The 21766-nt window shown below is 39.3% G+C and overlaps 1 protein-coding gene across 2 annotated transcripts in view; it reads left to right on the top strand.

Moving 5' to 3' along the window:
• The window catches only part of PPP1R12B (protein phosphatase 1 regulatory subunit 12B), a 254079-nt gene that overhangs the window by 183879 nt on the left and 48434 nt on the right, over positions 1–21766 (top strand). The gene's annotated exons all lie outside the window — the stretch shown is intronic.

Genomic DNA, 21766 nt, shown 5'->3' with positions numbered 1-21766 from the left:
GGTGACCAACCTAATCTCCCACGTACTACTGTGGACAAAAAGATTATGGAGGGGGCCAGAGAGATAGCATGGAGGTAGGGTGTTTGCCTTGCATACAGAAGGACGATGGTTTGAATCCCAGCATCCCATTTGGTCCCCTGTGCCTGCCAGGGGCAATTTCTGAATGAAGAGCCAGGAATAACCAACCTCTGAGCCCTCTCGGGTATGACCCCCAAAACAAACAAACAAAAAAAGATCATGGAGTTACAAGCATAGTAAAATTAAGACATTAAAAACTTCTTATATCAAGCACTGTAGTGGGAGTCCATAACTTCCAAACTCATTCTGCACCCATTTCTGTGGATAAAAGTATTAGAACATTATTATAGACATCTATAAAGAGCAAGTTGATTGGATACCTGCTTAATCAAAACAACTGTTTCTGTTTTTGATCGGAGATTTTAGTTCATTGGCATTTAAGGAAACTATTGACTAACAGGGCTGTTGTGCCATTATACTGTATAGGGTTGTGTTTTTACAGCAGAGGATTTGGTAATTGCTCTTTGAGTAGTTCACTTAGGGTCAGTTTAGTTAGTGCAAATATTGCGAGTTCTTTTTTATTTTTATTTTTTTATTTTTAGCCACACCCAGCAACACTTAGGAGTTACTCTGGCTCTGCACTCAGAAATCTCACCTGGCAGGCTTGGGGGATCATATGGGATGCTGAGAATCAAACATGGGTCCACCCCAGGCTGGCCACGTACAAGACAAATGCCCTACTGCTGTGCTATCACGCCAGCCCCACAAGTTCTTTTTTGTCTGTGAATGTTTTCAATCCTCTCTCCCATGTAAATGAGAGTTTTGCTGGGTAGTGAACTCTAGTGAAAGTTTCTTTCAGTAGTTTGAATATGTCATTTTACTTTTTTCTTGCCTGGGTTATTTTAAATGGAATTTTTGTTTTTGACTTTTTTTTTCTGGTTTAATTCTTATATTTTTTTCTTTATACTTGAGGTTTTTCTTTTTCCTTACTGCTTTAAAGAGTCCATCTCTCTCTCTCTCTCTCTCTCTCTCTCTCTCTCTCTCTCTCTCTCTCTCTCTCTCTCTCTTGCCATTTGGATTACTAAATGTCTTGGTATTCTGTTAGTTTCTTTGCTTTCCTATTTCCACCCTGAAAAAAAGCCTATGTTCTCTCTTAAACATATGCCTTTTCCTCTCTCTCCCTCACATCCTTCTAAAATTTCAACAAAAACGTTTTTACTTGGGGCCGGAGAAGTGGTGCAAGTGGTAAGTCATCTACCTTGCCTGCGCTAGCCTCGAAGGGACCATGGTTCGATCTCCAGCATCCCATATGGTCCCCCAAGCCAGGTGTGATTTTTGAGCACATAGCCAGGAGTAACCCCTGAGTGTCACTGGGTGTGGCCAAAAAAAAAAAAAAAAAACGAAAAAAATGTTCTTACTTCACACACACATACACACCTCAGAAAGACCAAGAACAAATAGGAAAACAGAAAGATAGCATAGAGAAAATTTAATGCTATTTTAACCATGGCCAGCTCCAAACTTATGGCCAAGACAAAGGGTTTAGACTAATTTATGGAAAAATTTTAAAACACCTTCAAGTGACAAGTATAATACTTGTCTTGGAGCCAGAGCATAGTATAGGAAGTAAGAGTATTTGCCTTTCATGCAGCACCCCATAGAGCCCCTCAACCCTCACCAGGAGTGATCCATGAGTGCAGAGCCAGGAGTAAGCTTAGGCACTGCCAGGTTTAGCCCTAAAACAAAGTAACAGCAACAACATAAATAAAAAAGAATACTTGTCTTTTACAAATCTTTTAGACAGTATAATGAAGGAAATCGGGGTCCCCCAAATTGATTAACCTAGGTTGTTGCATTAAACCCTTAGGATGGCCTTGGATGGATGATGGAGGCCTTTGTCCTTAGGACCCGGCCACGTGGCTCCATCCCCCATTAACTGGCGGGTCTGGGTCCAGGAAAGCAACAGGTAATGAACTCACTCACAGGCAGGCTTCCAGAGTGATAACATCTTTATTGCCCTGGCCAACAGATGTGGCTGCTAACCATTTACACATGCCATTCTTAGCTCGCCCTGCGTCTTAACTCCTTTCAGCCATCTTCCCTCTAACCTCCATGCTGCAAAGACCAAAAGGCCAAAAGTCCTTAATACTCTCTGGTCAAAGCTTATCTAACCTTTCCAAGACTCCTCCTAGGAATGGGCGGGGTCTTGCAGGTAAGATCAAGTTACCTGGGAAGAATGGGGGATGAGGCCACATCTGCCCCCCCATTTTTTTACATAAAGACAAAAGGCATAAGTTATGTGGCTTCCGCCTATAACCAAAGGCAGGTAATATTTCCATAGCAACAATGTTTAAAGTGTAAATATATCAGCCTATCTTAAAAATAACATTTCTGCAAAATACACCATACATTTGTAACTTAAAATTCTGTTAATGCTTTTTACCAAGCACTATTCCGGAACTTTCATGTTCCTATACTTTTAAACTATTTGGGGGAACTTTCTGTTCCTATTAACCTTCCCTAAACACAAGTACTACAGCATAAATACATAACATACATTTTAAAAACAGGCTCAATACATAAAAATACACAGTAGAACATTATACCAATGGAAACATTAACTATGGAAAACAATAAAACACATTAAATTGGCAAGAACATGACTTAGATTAAAGTTAGATGCAGGCGGTTATTTTTTATGATCTTTAAATGGTAAGCTGTATTACTCCCCTTTTTAAAAAATTTTTAAACCACTAACTAACTAAAACTTATCCCATCACCAACTATGTGTAAACTACCCTTCACCTAAAACCATAAGTCCAGACGCTAGTTTGTCCCACGCTGCTCTTACCATGTGGCTTTCTTCCATGGGGTTTCAGTTGGGTTAACTTGAGCCGTTTCATTCTCCTTATCTGTTGGGTCCCAGGCTCGCAGCTTTTGCCTTTTCCATGCTGCTGTTTTCACGTGGCTTTACCAGATCGGAGCCGCGCCTAGCCGAATGGAGCTTTTCGCTGCTTTTTTGCCGCAGGCTACAGTGAAAGCAGCCTGAATCGCTGAAGAGTGATGCCGGCTACAGCTGCCGTTTCAGCAATGGGGCAGAATTTGGAAGTGTAGCTCTTTGCTGCGTTGTTGGTGCGTTGTTGGCCTATTGCAGCTGCGGCATTTTGGAAGCAGGTTTCACTGCTGCCGCTCTCGGCCACAGCTTCACCGGGTGCGTTTGGGTGTTCAAATTTGAAGTTATTCAAGTTAAAAGTCCAGTCCGAAATTTTCAAAGTCGAAATCCAAATTCAGGCTGAAGGTCATACTCAGGAGTCAGTCTGTTTAGGGAAGATTTTTCTTCCTGGTACTTTTCCAACCAAAGCCTTTTTATCAGTCTCTGAGGAGGACGAAAGCTTTGGAAAAAGGATTTTCGGCAACAAAGTTTCAGTTCTGGGCCACGGATGGGGTTGATCCAAGTTTTCCCCTCTTCTGTTTTAATGGCCCGTGTGTCCCTGGAAGGGGTGCGGCCATATTTGAACATGGTTCCACGTGGCCCAGGGTTTTGGGCTCAGTCCATTGGAAAAGAGCCAAAAATCAAACTGAAAAGCAGAAATCTCACCATATTTGATGTTTTCTTGGGTCCAGGTTTCAGGTCAAAGTTCGGAGCACCAGAACTACTTAGAACAAACTACTTAGAATGGCCTGGACTATTCATATATTTTGGGAGGGATGATGGTGAAGAAGTGGCCACATCTGGTGCTCAGGACTCGCTCATGGCATCATATGTACACTAGGGTTGATCCAGGGTCTCCTGCATGTCAACCTGGTTTACCTTTAAACCAAATATTTGTTCTTATGTGCCCTAAATCAGGGGTCCTCAAACTTTTTAAACAGGGGGCCAGTTCACTGTCCCTCAGACCATTGGAGAGTCTGACTATAGTAAAAACAAAACTTATGAACAAATTCTTATGCACACTGCATATATCTTATTTTGCAATGAAGAAACAAAACAGATACAAATACAATATGTGGCCCGCGGGCCATAGTTTGAGGACCACTGCACCTAAATTGACTTCCAACTTGTTTGGAAACAGCAAAAGAACTAATTAAAAAAAAATTTAAGGAAGAGAAAAAGGAAACAGAACTGTATCAGGTAAGAGGAAGAATATTTTCTTTATGTGCATTTAATTATTTTTCCTCTGCTATTATTTATTTAGCTGAGGCATAATCAGCACTTAACATTAGTTTCAAGGGTCCAATTTCCATTAGTTTCAAAGGTCCAAGAAATATCTGAATATTCTCCACTAGTAGCTATGAAACAATGAAAATGCTTGGCTAGTCCTACCAAGGTATGAAGTGTGCATGGCTGGAGTTCCAGACTCTATGGCCATTCTCTGTGTGGTCAACAGCAGATACATTTTGTACTTGAAGTTCTGATTACAGTTTTAATGAAGGATTTTGCCTGTTCTCATTCAGACTTAGTAGGACCCAAGAGGACCCATAAATAGCACATGTCGGTAAGATAACTGGGTCGCCAGTAGTCTGGCATTGTTATATTTTTGTTTGTTGGAATGTGTGCTAATTAAACTTACAGAGCATTTCCAAAAGCCTGAGGGACAGTAGATCACATAGGATATCTTAAATAGAGATTGAATTTGATCTTAATTCCAATAACTCACTTTTGCTCTCCCCTCCTCCCCCAAATTGATTAACCTAGGTAGGTAACATTATACACAGCACTGTACAAACTACTTAGAACTACTTAGAACAAACTACTTAGAATGGCCTGGACTATTCATATATTTTGGGAGGAATGATGGTGAAGAAGTGGCCACATCTGGTGCTCAGGACTCGCTCATGGCATCATATGTACACTAGGGTTGATCCAGGGTCTCCTGCATGTCAACCTGGTTTACCTTTAAACCAAATATTTGTTCTTATATGCCCTTTTGCTCACAAAATAAACTAAGTGTAGTTTTATCTGCATTTCTGGCTAAGCAATAGACTCAAAGAAACCAATTAATTTGGTTTCTACATCGGACCTGTTTGGCACAGACATTGCTTTGGCTCATGGACCTCTCAAGTTGTGTTTCTATGTTTCTTAGATAAATGCACATGTAGCCCTTACTCTGCAAGTGTTTACCTCAGCATAATTGTGTTCTGTGGAATCACATTTGGAAGTGCATTATGGGAATGGCAGGGTTGACAGGATTATTAAATTGTGTACCTGGGGATTATTTCCTCCCCTCCCCCAAGACTGCCTAAAGGTTTTTCTGAATTCTGTTGATATAGCAGCTGAACTGTATTTATTTTTAATACTGTACAGACTGCTTTACCTACTAGAAAAAAAAACCTGTACAAACACCAGCACTCTTTCTATGGAATGATTTTTCTTTTAACTTTTTATTTACTTATATTTTTGTAGCGCCAAGGGGCTCATGCATGTGAGGACACAGTTAAACCATGAGCCACAGTCACAGCCCCATCAGCTTTTTCTCTTTAATTAGCTTCATATAACACATTTATTTTATTATGTATGGGCATGTTAGTCACAGGGAGAAACTTTTAGTCTTATTCAAAGTTATATCTGTTTTGTTATTGTTTTGTTTTTAAGAACCAAAGCAAACCCCTCCCGCCCACAGATGAAGTAGGTAAATTGATGTCTAGTGGAATTGAGAAAGGTAGAAAACTTTTTCTAAGGTGGATATTGAGGGATTTGAATTTGAACATATGGAAAATGAGAGATTGGAAAAAAATCAGTTTCCAATGAAAATGTACTGACTTCTTTCATCTTTAGCTACGTTCAAGTATTTTTAACAGAGGATGTGAAAACCAGAGCATATGTGATGGCACTTAGACCATTTCTGAGGCAGGTGCACAAGCACACTACAGGCATCAGCAGTAGCTACGGAACTAGGGTGCATGCCAGTGTCTAGTGTGGACCGGGAGATCTTCTGTCTGCTCTGTTATATTCTGCACTATTAGTTTCTAACTTTGATGGTAAGGAGGGAGTGTTATTAGTAAAACAGATGAATGGAACACTTTGTTTTTAGTAAGTTTCTTCAAATTGAATTTTCTTCAAAATCCACAACTTTGAAGACTAGCTGAAAAAGATGAGAGTATCCATGAACTCTATACATAGATTACTCAGGAAGAGTTTTTCCATAAAAGTCAGCAGTTTTATATGAGGAAAAATAATTATCCCCCACCTTTTTTTTTTTTTACTGCTAATAAAACTCTTGGCTAAAGTACATGCTTTAAAGAAAATTACCAAATATTTAAAACTGAGACAAATTGGTTGAGAGTTTAAAAGCTTGGGACCCAGAAGGTGACTTGGGCTTCAAGCTCTTGCCCAGTAAGCACAAGATCATGATTTCACACTCTGATGCTCTTGTGGTAGGAATCCCCAGTGAGGAGGGGCCAGAACATAACTCTGGCTCAGGAAGCACCCAGAGACAGCATGAAATCATGAGCTTTCTCTCCAGTGATGCACATGGCCAAAATGATCCTGATCACCCCCACAGTCTCGGGTCCCCACAAGGGTAAAGACAAATACTTGAATTTAAAGCAAAATTTCTGAAAATACTTGAACTTAAAGCAAAATTTCTGAGTGTTTATACTTATGATTTATTTTTGTACTTCTCATGAGTTTTGATGGTATGTAAGGTGTAAGGCTACTCATCTCCAAGAATTTCAATGCTTGCCTTGCATGAGGCTAACCTAGGCTCAATGCCTACCACTCCATATGATACTTCAGGTCACACCAGGAGTGATTCCTGAGGGCAGAACCAGGAATAAACCCTGAGCACACTGGGTGTGGCCCCAACCAAAACAAAACATAAATTCAATGATCTAAATACTTGAGCCTAAATTTTACATATGTTGCCATCAAATGGTATGATGTTTTCCCTTGATATACAGCTCATAAGCACAGCCTACATATCAAACATATCTTTATGCTCTAACATTTATTTTTTAAGTTAATTAATATACAATTTCCTAGTATTTTTTGTTTTTTTGTTGTTGTTGTTTTGTTTTGGGGTCACACCCAGTGGCGCTCAGGGGTTATTCCTGGCTCTGCTCAGAAATCGATCCTGGCAGGCTCCAGAGACCATATGGGATGCTGGGATTTGAACCACCATCTGTCCTGGGTCAACTGCATTCAAGGCTAATGCCCTATCACTGTGCTATCTCTCCAGCCCCATATCTCCTAGTATCTTTTAAATGTGGTTATTCAGTGTCTTTTTTTCCTTGACTCAATTTTTTTCATTTTTATTTTGTGGTTCCAGTGTTTACAGAGACTCACACTCCTTGGCATGACAGAGACTTTACTGAGGAATCATGGATGTAACTCAGTGGGAGAGCACTTGCTTTGAATGTGTTTGGTCCTGGGTTTGATTCCTGACACTGCCAAAAAAAAAGTGAAAATAAACAAACCAACATATAAAACAACTTTATTGAGATTTATGTATAGGGCCCGGAGAGATAGCACAGCAGCGTTTGCTTTGCAAGCAGCTGATCCAGGACCAAAGGTGGTTGGTTCAAATCCTGGTGTTTCATATGGTCCCCCGTGCCTGCCAGGAGCTATTTCTGAGCAGACAGCCAGGAGTGACCCCTGAGCAATGCCGGGTGTGGCCCAAAAACTGAAAAAAAAAAAAAAGAGAGATTTATGTATAATGAATTACAGTGTATATACTTTAAAAATTGAGGTAGCATTTACAAAACTTATGTTTCAGGTGCAATTTTATACCTCTTTAAAATTTATATTACTCTCTCATGGCCCATAATCCACCCCTGTCCCTTACATTCTGCCAACATTTCAACTCTCTTCCACACACCCCCTTTGGTAACTTCAGTTTTTCAATCTGAGTGTAAAGATTGAGTGCATTGTCTTTTCCTTTACTTTGTTTTCTTTCTAGGCCATATTAGTAAGATCATGAAGTATTTGTCTTTTTCCTTGTTTTCTTCAAATGATAACCTGCCATTCACAGTGTAGCAAAAGACTATATTTTTTTCTAAGAGCCAGTATTGTTTCCTGTGTCACTTTATAGTCACACCTTCTTTAGTCACTCATCTCTTGGCACTTGAACTGTTTCCTTATCTTAGCTATAGTAAATATTACTACAGTGAATACACATATGCATATAACTTTTCAAATTAGCTGTTTATGTTTTTCAGGTAGGAGTAGAATTGCTGATTATATGGTAGATATATTTTCCATGATTTCATACTGAAATCTCTGTTTTCCATAGAGGCCAGACTGGTTTACATTTCACCAACAGTGTATTAGGATTCCTTTTTTCCTCCACAATCCTCCAGCACTTCTTGTCTCTAGTCTTTTGGATAACAGCCATTCTTAAGGTGTAAGGGGTATCACCTTATCATTTTAGTGTGCTGATGATGAGTGATAATGAGCATTTTTGCATGCATCACTTGGTCATCAGTACATATTTAAACTGACTATACTGCTCATCCCACAATTTTTAATAAGTGTCACTTCTAGTGATTCATGCTTAAGCCCAGTGGGGTGCTGTTCAGGGGTCATCAAGGCTACATTCAGGAGTGCTGGGGTGATGGATCTTTGTTGACAGGGAAGACTTAGAGCCTTACACATGGAGACATGTTCTCTATCACTTACATTAATGTTCTGACTCGCCATTCTTTTTGTGTGTGTGTGTGTGTGTGGTTTTGGGTCACACCCGGCAGTGCTCAGGGGTTATTCCTGGCTCTATGCTCAGAAATTGCTCCTGGCAGGCACAGGGGACCATATGGGACGCCGGGATTTGAACCGATGACCTTCTGCATGAAAGGCAAACGCCTTACCTCAATGCTATCTCTCCGGCCCCTGACTCGCCATTTTATAGGCTTCTTTTGTTAATATTAAGTTTTGTGAATTTTTAATATGCTCCATATTAACCCTTGGTCAGATATTTAATATGTTAATGTTTTCTGCCAGTATGAAGATGTACTTTATAATTTTTTGTTTCACTCACTATTAATTATAGCACAGTCAATGATAGGATTTCATGTGGTATCCCAATACCCATATCCTCCATCAGTTTCCATTTTCCTCCATCACTATTTCAGTGCCCTTCTCACAGACCCCTCTCCTCCCGCTCTTTGTCTCCCATTATGGTAAATTCAGTTCATTTCTGAAGGTTACCCCATAGAGTCTGTAACTTTGGATTATTTGTTGTTTCTTTCTTTATATCCCACATATGAGGGAGATCATTTTGCATCTACACTTCTCCTTCTTACCTTCTGACTGACTCCCCTCAATGTGACACCCTACTCTGACTTCCCTCTACAGGACATCCTCCTCCAGTTCTATCCATGTAGTTTCAAATTTCATAATTTCATCTTATAACCTAATAGCATTTCATTGTCTCTGTAGCCAAACGTCTATAATCATTTGTTCTTGGATACTTGGTTTTTTGTTTTCATGTCTTGGCTTCTGTAAATGTGCTGTAGTCAACTCAAGAGTACAGATATCTTTTCTGAATAGAGTTTTTGGGTCCTTGAGGTGTCCAGAGTGGAATTTTTAGACCATATGAAAGATCAAGTGAAGTGTCTGCCTTGCTTTCTAAAAGTTGAAGAGCAGTCAGCATTCCTACAGCTGTGAGATGAGGATGAGGATTCTTTTCCCCACATCCACACCAACACTAGTTATTTTTTTGTTCTTTATGATGTGTGCTGGTCTTATTGGTGTAGGGTGCTATCTCATGGTTGTTCTGATTTGCATTTCCTTGATCAGAGATATGGAGTATTTTTTCATTTACCTATTGGCCATATGTATGTCTTCCTTGAGGAAGTTTCTGCTCATATCTTCTCCCCATTTTTTGATGAAGTTAAATGTTTTTTGCTTATTAAGCATCACAAGTGCTTTATATAGCTTGGATATTAACCTCTTATAAGATGAATGATGGCAGAATATTTTATCCAACTCTGTGGAGTGTCTTCTTACTGTGGTCATAGTTTCCTTTGTAGATCAGAATTTTCTTAATTGATGTAATCCCATTTGTTTATCTTTGTTTTCATTTGCTTTGGTTAATGGCATTGAGTCATTAAATATGTCTCTAGATTCATCATTATGAAGGATTGTATCTGTGTTTTCCTCAATATAATTTATAGATTCATATCTGATATTAAGATCTTTAATTTGTTTTGAGTTGATTTCTGTGCATATTGTGAGAGAGTCTCAATTCATTTTTTTTACATATGGCTGATCCATTTCCCACCATTTGCTGAAAAGGCTTTCCTTGCTCTTTTTACTTTTAGCTCCTTTGTCAAAGGGTAACTATCCTTTTACTTGCATATCTGTCTCTGGAATCTCAATTCTATTCTATTGGTCTGAGAGTCTGTCTTTATTTCAGTACCACACTATTGTGATTACTACGGCTGTATAGGATAGTTTAAAAGTTGGAAAAAGAAAAGCTTCCCATCTTGTTTCCTAGGATAGCTTGGGGTATGGGAGGCATTATTACTCCATATAAATTGCAACATGTAGTTTGGGTTTAGGGGATGATAGAATATGGGAGCACTGGTGATGAGAGTTGACACTGGCGGCAAATTTGGTGTTGAAATATTATATGCCTAAAACTCAAACACCAAAAACTTTGTAAAGCACAGTTTTTTATGCTTTTGTTTTGTGTGTGTGTGTTTTTTTTTTATTTCTGTTTTCGTTTTTGGCCACACCCGTGGCCAGGGGTTACTCCTAGCTATGTGCTCAGAAATTGCTCCTGGCTTGGAGGGACTATATGGGGCGCCTGGGGATCGAACCACAGTCCGTCCTAGGCTAGCGCTTGCAAGGCAGACATCTTATCTCTAGTGCCACCACTCTGGCCCCAAGCACAGTTCTTTAAATAAAAGAAAATTTATTGCAATGTGTAGTTTGATTTTGTTGTTGTTGTTGTTTGTTTTGCTGTACAGAATTTTCTTAGTTTTATGTATTCTTTTTTTTTCCTCCCTCCCCAGTTTTATGTACTCTTATTTATTTTTGTTTTTTCTTGAGAGTGAGGAAGGCAGACTTTTGAGAGGTATGCAGATGGCCAGGGGTCACTCTCAGCAATTCCTGGACAACTGGCCAGATGCTTCAGTGCTAGGACACAGGATGGTGTGGTATTAAAGATTGTGTTTCCGGGAGCCTCATGGTCACAACTAGCAGTATTCCAAGGCCTTTAAGGGCACTGGATTCAGGGGACCATGTGGTGTCAGGAATGTATCGGGGTAAGGTACATGCACTTTAATCCGCTGTATCTCTCTGGCTCCTATTTTTGCTTTCTAAACAGCATATTTTAAGGTGTATTGGAATATGTATACCATAAAACTATTTTTCAGAATCCAGCTCAATTCTTAACATATGTAGCCTCAACAAACATTTAAGATAAACCATGCTTTTTAAAGCTGTATATCTCATATAACCTAGAGAGAGAGCCATTTGGCCTACTTTTAAGCTAATAAAAAGATTTGTCCTACTAGTCCTTCTGCTCTGTTGAAGAAATTATTTCCTCTCAAAGCAATATGAGCATTTTGATAGAATCATTCTTTATTCCATGAATCTCTCTGGTTCACTCTAGGGCATTCAGCAGCCCTTGTCCTGACTACTTAATGCTAATAGCACATTCCAAGTATTGTGAGAATCAGTCTACCCATGTATTTCCATTGCCTCCTCAAGAACTGTTGTCCTTAATCTCACTCTATCCTTGGTAACCCCTGCCCAGTTTCAATTTTCCCCTCCTAACTTTAGTATGATTTTTATCACGTGTGGCCTACAGAGAAAGGAAGAGTGGAGATAGATACCTCAATTATTCCTATAAAAGGAGCTAGCTTTCCACTTTTTTTTGCCTTTTTCCCCCCTAATCTGTGGCTAAATTTAAATTTAATTGCAAAACATTAAGCCCATAAACCATATCTGGGGCATGCTTATAATATGATTTGTTTGTAAAGAATCTGTAGCATTTTTAACCTTGTGAATTCCTGAGATTTACACTTCCATAATACTAGGACATAATTATTTAAGTAGATGAGAACAAGATTGGGAACATTTTAGATACTGTAAAAATCAGTGAGCTCCAGGTAATGGAGAAGATATCTCAGTGGGCTGGAGTTTATGCTTTTCATGCAAGAGACCTGGGTTCAGTCCCCAGCACTGCCACCTGGAGCACCCACAGGTGGGGCACCAAAACAAAACAAATTTAGTAAGCTCCATAATAGGTTTGGAGTCTATTGTATTTTACTCTTCCGTTTCTGCTTTAGACCTCAAAATGGAACTGTCTCCTCTCTCTTACCCAAACAACCTATTGGAGTATGCAAAAGCCTCTTAATGGATACATTTTGTTGGTCAGGTTTTTCAGCTTTGATTGCTTTTTCATAAGGACCACATGTAAAAAATCCCTTTGTTAAATGGAAAGAATTGCTTGGCTTCTTTTTGTTCTGTTCCCTTACATATGGAACAAATGCCAAGAATTAATTTTGTGGTAAAATACTGTAAATGTCTCACCCCAGAGCATCTGTGTAGGAATCATTATTAAATATCTTTGCCTAAAACTAGAGAGACATGCAGGGGTTAAGGAGCTTTTGCCTGGCATTTAGCTGACCTCATTTGGGAAATCCCTGGCATTTGGTTTCCCAAACTGTGCCAACAGTGACCCAATCATCTATTAGTGGGCATTTTATTTGCTTTCATATGTTAGCTATTATAATGTTTCAATAAACATCAGGATAGATGTAAACTTTTATATTAAAATATTTATAGACTCTGACTAGATACCCAGAAGTAGAATTTTTAGATCATATGGTAGCTCTATCTTTAGCTTCTTAAAGAAGCTCCATAGAATTTTGCAAAATAGTTGTACCGATTAACTTTTTCATCAAAGGTGCACAAGAGCTGCTTTTCCTCCTGACCCTTGCCAACATTTATTGTTTATTTTGATGTAAGTCATTCTCACAGGAGTGGTCTAAATGTGCATTTCCCTAAGTATAAGTGATAGCTTTTTTCATAGAGCTATTGGTCTCTGCATGTCTTCTTTAGAATTGTTGATTTAAAATTTGTTCAATTTCAATTTTTTGTTATTGTTGAAATATATGAGTTTTTATAAGGAAAATAAAAGTCAGGGAGGGAATAATATCCAGAGACAATAAAGATGAAGATTAGGAGGGTCAGTCCATGGAAGGAAGCTTGCCACAAAGAGCAGAGTGCAGATAGAGTAGAGAAGGGTCTACTATGAAAGTGATCATTGGAATGAGTGCTCTGGACAAGAACTGGTTGCTGAAAGGGGATAAAGTGACAAGCATGGTACCCTTTCATCAGCAATAGTTGATGTCAAAAAAGAAGAGAGGGGTATTTAAGTTTAAATTTTCTCTTACTGGAAAAAAAATGTGAGCTTAATATAATCCAAATTATTTCTCTTTACTTTCAGTTTCCTTGCTATGGGGGTCAAGTACCCAAAAATATTTATCATTTTATCATTTATCATTTATGTTTATCATTTATCATTATAGTGTTCTATAACATCTTATATATATTTTAGATATGTTATCTTCTATGTAAATTATGGTTTTATCTTTAAATTAAGTCCTTATTCATTTTTGTTCTTGTTTTGGGGCCACACCCTGCAGTGCTCAGGTGCTCATGGCTCTCTGCTCAAGGATCATTCCTGACAGACTCTGGGAAACTTATGGGGTGCTAGGGATCAAATTTAGGTTGGTCATATGTAAGGCATGCACTTTACCCACTGTACTGTCTCTCCTTCATGATTACAACATGTCATGAGGGGATACTTGGAGATCATATGAAACCAATTCCTCTATATTCATTTCATCTACTTATTTTCGCTTCCACTAATGTCCTGTTTTTGGATTGATTTTACAATGGTTATCAACTAGAAACTTTCCTAACTTTATATCTAGTCAACATTCTTTTTTTTTTGGTTTTCGGTTTGGTCACATCCGGCAGCGCTCAGGGGTTACTCCTGGCTCTATGCTCAGAAATCGCTCCTGGCAGGCTCAGGGGACCATATGGGATGCCAACCTTCTGCATGCAAGGCAAATGCCATACTTCCATGCTATCTCTCCGGCCCCCTATATCTAGTCAACATTCTGTAAGAAGCCCTTTCTGGCTTATTTCTTTATAATAGTGTATACTGGTGGATTCATATTTTATTCACTGTTATAACATGGTATAGATGACACTTATCTTGATGTTCAAGTTGTCCCAATTTGTCTTTTAAACAAGTGTCTGTTCTTTCTTTATATCTCCATGTTCCTAAGTTTCTGTCCCAAGAGACACAGTGCCAGATCTGGGATACTAGTCCTTTCTCCAGTGACTTCCTATTCATTTTATTGGAGAGTGGATTTAGAAATAAAGAATTCTTCACTGTGAACCAAATTTTCAGCTCTTCCAAGCCCTCTCAGTAGACAAAGCTGGAATACACCACACAGATTTTTTTTCTCACTATATTAAAACTTTTTAGTTACTGAGATAGCATAGTTTTAATGGTTTTATGTATAGTTGTTGCACCTCCATCACCACCACAGTGCCAAAGACTATCACTGAAGTCCATATGTCACTTTTAGTCTCTCCCTGCCATTACTCTACACACCATCCCCCTTGGTAGCTTCAGTTTTCAGAGTTCAAGGCTTTGCTCATTTGCCATTGTCTATTTGTTTACTTTCTTTTTGCCATTTTCTTTCTGCCAGTGATATCACCAGCATTTGTTCTCTCTGATTGATTTTACTTAACATAACACACTCTAGTTCTCTCCACATTGTTGTAAAAGGCAAGATTTATCTTTTATCACAGCTTAGTAGTATTGCTTTATGTTTATATATATGCCATAATGTCTTATCTTCTGTTATTGGGCAGTTGGGTTGATTTCAGATCTTGGTTATTTTAAATAGTGTTGCAATGAATGTATGTGTGCACATATATTTCGAATTAACTGTTTGTGTTCTTGGGGTACATACCAAGAATCTTACCAAATATTTATTCATTTATGTTTAAATACTGAAAATTCTTGGTTCACTTCAATGCCTACATATCACATCAACTTCATTCTAGCTCCTTTAAGAAAAATCTACTATATTTGCCCTTTTTAACAACAAGAAATCAAGTTCCCATTATCCTTTAAATGTTTGCTTATTTATTCACCCTTCTATTATAAAATCAGTTTCTGAATTAGGTCAGACATTGACTTCCTCACTGTTGTACCTTTCCACCTTTTTGGGTCACACCCAGCAGCACTCAGGAGTTACTCCTGGCGGGCTCGGGGGACCATATGGGATGCCAAGATTCGAACCACCGTCCTTCTGCGTCTAAGGCAAACGCCTTACCGCTGTACTATCTCTCCAGCCCTACCTTTCCACCTTTATTGGAGGGAGTACTGCTTCTCAGGAAAGAATATTGGCACAGGAAGAGAGGTGTGAAGATATTTTCCCCTAAGGCATGTGAAAAGGAGAACCTTGCATCTCTTTCACTTTATATATTTATTATTATATAATAATATACATATTATAGACAATATAATATGTTATATATAATATATTGTGAATGTATTATATAGCCCAAGAAAAGAGAGTAGATATTTGAGATATTGGAGGGGGTGGTGAGGCCACACCCAGCAATACTCAGATCTTACTCTGGGTTCTGCATTCAGGAATCAGTCCTGATGGGATTTGGTAGATCATAGGGGATGCCAGGGATAGAACTAGATCATAAGTGAACCAGATAATATTCAGTGAGGTTAAGGATTCTCATTATATCAGCAAGTTGACTGATAAATCCCAGATATACTAGTTTTCAGGCTGAAATCTCAAATGTTTTCTTAAATTTGGGGCGGGCACCTCCCCTTCCTCCAGCAACAAACCCACATCCACAGCTCAGCCATGTAAATAAGGGCTCAATCGCTGCTGCATGGCTCATCTTGGAAGAGATGCAAGTCAAGCCACTGAAACACATGGGTATACTAGTTTTTAGGCCGAAAACTCTGGAGAGGCCTTCGTGGGGGCTAGTCTAAGTCACCATCCTGCTGAAGCCCTGGTAGCGGCATCAACATTCTATAGGCATCACCATGCAAACAGCCAATTTCACTGTTTCCTGAATAAATTTCTGCAGAGACAAAAATCACAGGTATGCCTGTTTCCAGGCTGAAACTCTGAGGTCTTGGAGTGAGGGCAGTTATCCCTTTATCCCCATACTGCCAGAAATCCTAGCAGCCCCGCTCAAAAGTTATGAAGGGCCCAACTTCATAACTAATCTCGAAAGAGATGCTAGCCAAGCCACCAAAGCTCATGATACACTGGTCTTCAAGCTAAAACTCTAGGGCCCTCTTGAGAGGGGGCCAAGCCGAGAATCATCTTAGTTTTACAGATCCTGAAGCTCCTGGAGCACAGCCATGTATATGGCCGCATGACACCTCCAAATTCCACAATACTGACAGCCCAGTAAGAACACAGCAAATTAGATAAGAGAGAAGCTTAAAAGCCATCTAAGTTTAATAAACAAAAACAATAATACAGGGGGCTGGGCGGTGGCTCTAAAGGTAAGGTGCCTGCCTTGTCTGCGCTAGCCTTGGATGGACCTTGGACGGACCGCGGTTCGATCCCCCGGTGTCCCATATGGTCCCCCAAGCCAGGAGCAACTTTTGAGCACATAGCCAGGAGTAACCCCTGAGCGTTACCGGGTGTGGCCAAAAAAACAAAAAAAAAAAAAAAAAAGAAAGCCAGCTAGGACTGTGCTTTAAAAAAAAAAAAAAAAAAACAATAATACAGAAGGCTCAGCTAATAACAAACATTTCAATAAACAATGACTTTAACAACACCATTCTGAGACATAACAATTTTCACAAATTTTCTTTTACTGAAATTACAATAATTTCATTTGTCATTTTGCTGTAACAAGCAATATAAAATAAGTTAATTTGTGCCTGCTGAAGAGGCAGGCTTGGGAGAGAGGGGATCTGGGGACAGTGGTAGAAAAAAGGTCACATTGGTGGTGGAATTGGTACCGAAACACTTTATGTCTAAAACTTAATTGAATAACTCTGTAAATTACAATGCTTTAAATAAAAAATATTTAATTAAAAAAATAGGGGCCGGGCGGTGGCGCTCGAGGTAAGGTGCCTGCCTTACCTGCGCTAGCCTAGGAGACGGACCGCGGTTCGATCCCCCGGCGTCCCATATGGTCCCCCAAGCCAGGAGCGACTTCTGAGCGCATAGCCAGGAGTAACCCCTGAGCGTCACCGGGTGTGGCCCAAAAACCAAAAAAAAAAAATAAAAATAAAAAAAAAAAAAATAAAACAAGGGCCGGAGCCATGGCACAGCAGTAGGGCATTTTGCCTTGCATACAGCTGACCCGGGACAGACCTGGTTTCAATCCCCAGCAGCTCATATGGTCCTCCAAGCCAGGAGCTATTTCTGAGCGCATAGCCAGGAGTAACCCTGGAGCATGGGTATGGTCCAAAGCCTAAATAAATAAATAAATAAATAAATACATACATACATACATACATACATTGTGGCATTTATTGGTTGCTTTGAAAATTACCAAGGGAATTTCATCAAACATCATCACATTTAAGACATAGTACTTAATTTTTATCATTTAAAAAATATAAAAGAGGGTGCTGAAGCACTAGTTCAAAGGACTAGAGCTTATATCTAATATTTGTGGGATTTGATTCCTGGAAACACATGACATCCTTGCACTTCTGATTATAATCTTATTGTTATTCAGAACCACTGGGGAGGCCGTTCAAAATGAAATGAACATGGAAACAAGGCAGGGGATATGGACCAATATTTAAACTAATCCTTTGCATGCATTGGACCTTGGTGTGACCCACTATTTTATGCAATAAATTGAATTAAAAAAAGTAAAAATTGGGGCCGGAGAGATAGCACAGTGGCGTTTGCCTTGCAAGCAAGCAGCTGACACAGGACCTAGGGTGGTTGGTTCGAATCCCAGCATCCCATATGGTCCTCCGTGCCTGCCAGGAGCTATTTCTGAGCAAATAGCCAGGAGTAACGCCTGAGCACCGCTGGGTGTGGCCCAAAAAAAAACAGAAAACAAAAAAAAAGTAAAAACTGGTAACTACTCAACTGTCTTATTAATTTCTTCTACTAAGAAGGTTTCACTAAAATACTAATTTGGGAGAGATGAAGATCAGGATTCATACAGTGAGAACCTTTATTGGCTTGCTTCCATATTTGATGTCTTTGACATCTCAAAGACATACTCTAGAAAACCATTTATTTGATAGCTGTGGTATTTGGAAGGCTTGATCTAGCGGCCTGAGACTGTGAATTCATTTATTAATACCCTGTCCTTGCAAAACCTCGAGTTTATGTTTTTTTATCTATTGTATGTAGAAGAGATAAAACCAACATTTTAGTGTGTCTGAAATATATTATTTTATATGCAAATAAACCTGTGTTTTATATGCAAATAAATTTCTATGCAAATGAGCTATTTGCATAGCTCACTCATAGAAGTCAATCTGTAATCCCTCTCCTGACCCTTTGGTTACAAAACTTAAACTGGAAGAATAATAGATGGGAACTAAAGAACTCTTTTGGGGCCAGAGAGATAGCATGGAGGTAGGGTATTTGCCTTACATGTAAGGACAGTGGTTTGAATCCCAGCATCCCATTTGGTTCCTGAGCCTGCCAGGAGCAATTTCTGAGTGTAGAGCTGGGGAGTAAACCCCTGAGCGCTGCTGGGTGTGACCCAAAAACCAAAAAAAAAAAAAAAAAAACTCTTTTGTTGAGGTAATTCTTACTCCAATATTCATTCAATGCTGGTGGTCTTTGAGTGGAAGACAAGTCTCATAAGTTATATATGCTTACCCTAGGTTAAAGTGTTATCATTTGGGGCTGAAGTGGTGGTGCAAGTGGTAGGGCATCTGCCTTGCATGCACTAACCTAGGACGGACCGCGGTTCGATCCCACAGCATCCCATATGGTCCCCCAAGCCAAGAGCAATTTCTGAGCACATAGCCAGGAGTAACCCATGAGCACCACCAAGTATGGTACAAAAACAAAACAAACAAAAGATGTTATCATTTATGATGAGTCAGTATGTAAGAAATATTATTTAATTTGTGTGTATTGTACAAGGACTGGAAGTTGTGCAAGTTGGACCACACCTGGCAGAGCTCAGGGACTACTCCTGACTCTGTGCTTGAAGATCACTCCCCTATGTTGCTTAGGAGACCCTGTGGTGCCAGGACTCCCACTGCAAAGCATACACTAAATCATGTGAACTATAACTTTGACCTTAGATTGTTTTTGCTCTCTTTATCCCTAATTTAGGAACAGTACCTGGAGAGGTATTGTACTCCCTGAAATCAAAATTATGTATATTGATTGAAAGGTACAGACTTGTCACCAAGTACCCTTCCAATACAGTTTTTTTCTTTACTGGGATGTGAAAGATATTTCATGTTGACATGAGAGTCTTTGTATTTTGATTAAGAAAACAGATGCGGGGCCGGGCGGTGGCGCTAAAGGTAAGGTGCCTACCTTGCCTGCGCTAGCCTAGGACGGACCGCGGTTCGATCCCCCGGTGTCCCATATGGTCCCCCAAGCCAGGAGCGACTTCTGAGCGCATAGCCAGGAGTAACCCCTGAGCGTTACCGGGAGTGGCCCAAAAACCAAAAAAAAAAAAAAAAAAAAAAAAGAAAACAGATGCTTGTTGGTAGAAAATGCAGATTGAAGAAAAAGTTATATAAAGAGGAGCAAGTGAATATAAAAGAGCTTAGATTTAACTTTATAGGAAATTGACCTCTGTTCATAATTTCTCATATGTTCTTGTGAGTGTTCTACATAGTCAGACTCTTTTTGAAAGGTTAAAATTGGATCCTCTTTAATCCATTGGTACTTTGACTTAATCAAAACCTGTTTCTCAGCTAGTGATATTTGGCTGTGCAGTCATTTCGTCTCCCTTCTCTTAGATAACAAACTTGGAGCTAGAGTGATAGTACTTCATAGTACTTACCTTGCATGCAGCCAACTTACATTACATTCCTGACATCCCATTTGGTCTCCTGAACACTGCCAGGAGTAAATCCTGAGTGCAGAGCCAGGAGTAACCCCAAAGCATTGGTTGGTGTGACCCAAAATCAAATTAAAAAAAAAAAAAAAAGTGAAGTTGAGACAATCAGGTGAGATAGTATATGTTAAAATATTTTTTTAAGGGGCCGGGAAGGTCGCGCTAGAGGTAAGGTGTCTGCCTTGCAAGCGCTAGCGTAGGACCGACCGGACTGCGGTTCGATCCCCCGGCGTCCCATATGGTCCCCCCAAGCCAGGGGCGATTTCTGAGCGCATAGCCAGGAGTAACCCCTGAGCGTCAAACGGGTGTGGCCCAAAAACCAAAAACAAAAACCAAAAAAAAAATATATATATATATTTTTTTAATATTAAAGTGTGGGATCAGAGTGATTGCACAGCAGTAGGGAGTTTGCCTTGCATGCAGCTGACCCAGGACAAATCCAAGTTTGATTCCTGGCTCCCATATGGTCCCCTGAGCCTGCCAGGAGTGATTTCTGAACACAGAGCCAGGAGTAACCCCTGAGCATGCCACTGGGTGTGGCAAAAAAAATTCTTTAAGTGTTTTCATTGTTAGTCTAGAAGTCAACAAAGCTAGGAAACAAAGAGTAACAACATTTGAAAATAAGCTTTTATATTCTCTTTTCAGTATACAATGAGTAATGAAATAACCATAAAAATAGTACAGAAACAGGTCAGGAAACTTAGTTGACCAAACATATTCTTACTATCTCTTTAAGGAATAATGCAGTGTGGTGCCTTTCATTCTAGATATTGAAAAAGTAGATTCTTTTCTAGCTAACCATGCCTGTTACAGTGATGTTGCTGTTTAGGTCCCATCATTATTTCATTTCTTTTTTTTTCATGATAATTGATAAAATATTTTCTTATTACTAATGTATTTAATTAGGCTGTATTCCGCAAAAAGCAAGGAGTATGTTCTAAGTTTGTAATGTAACTAAATGCAACAATCCATTGTGTACATTAATGATTTAGTTGTTATTTTTTATAAAATCTTTATTAAGCAACATGATTACAAGCATGATTGTAGTTGGGTTTCAGTCATAAACAGAATACCCCCCTTTCATTTATTTCATTTCTAAATGAAGTGAGTTAGTGGAGAAAAAATAATCTACACTGATATATTTGATGGGATTAACCATATGGATAATATTTGAATAGGATTTATAGATCTAAACCTTCAAATAATTGGCCTTCTAGATACAGTATAATTCTGTGTAATAAAATTGATTAGTCTTTCTAAAAAGTATTTTCTAGTAAGAATGAGTCAGGATTAATTTATAAACTCTTTGGTCAGACCAACCCCAAATAATTTACCTTGATTTAATTTCAGAAAATTGGTCATAAGAATATAGAAGACAGTAGAAGGCCAGAAAAGTGGCTGTTAAAGTACATGTGGTCTTGGGTTTAATCCCCAGCACCACATTACAGACCTGGGGTTTCCACAACAATAAAAACAGTGGAGAAACATCAGAAAGCAAATACCAAGACAATTGAAAATATAAAGATAAAGTGTCTCATGGACAAAAAGTGTGGGCAGTTTGGTTTCCCAGAGGTAGAGAGTTGTTACTTTGGGACTAAAATGATTGGCTTAGAAAGCATTTAGTCTGGTCCTCAGGTTCCCCCCTCCCTCCATACTCCACGGGGGAGGTGCATGGGGAGGAGGGCGGGCAGACATCTGGCTTCCCGTTTCCTCTTTGATTCT

This window comes from Suncus etruscus, chromosome 3, assembly GCF_024139225.1.
Source record: "Suncus etruscus isolate mSunEtr1 chromosome 3, mSunEtr1.pri.cur, whole genome shotgun sequence".
NCBI classification, from domain to species: Eukaryota; Metazoa; Chordata; class Mammalia; order Eulipotyphla; family Soricidae; genus Suncus; species Suncus etruscus.
This window is presented reverse-complemented; position numbering and strand designations above follow the sequence as displayed.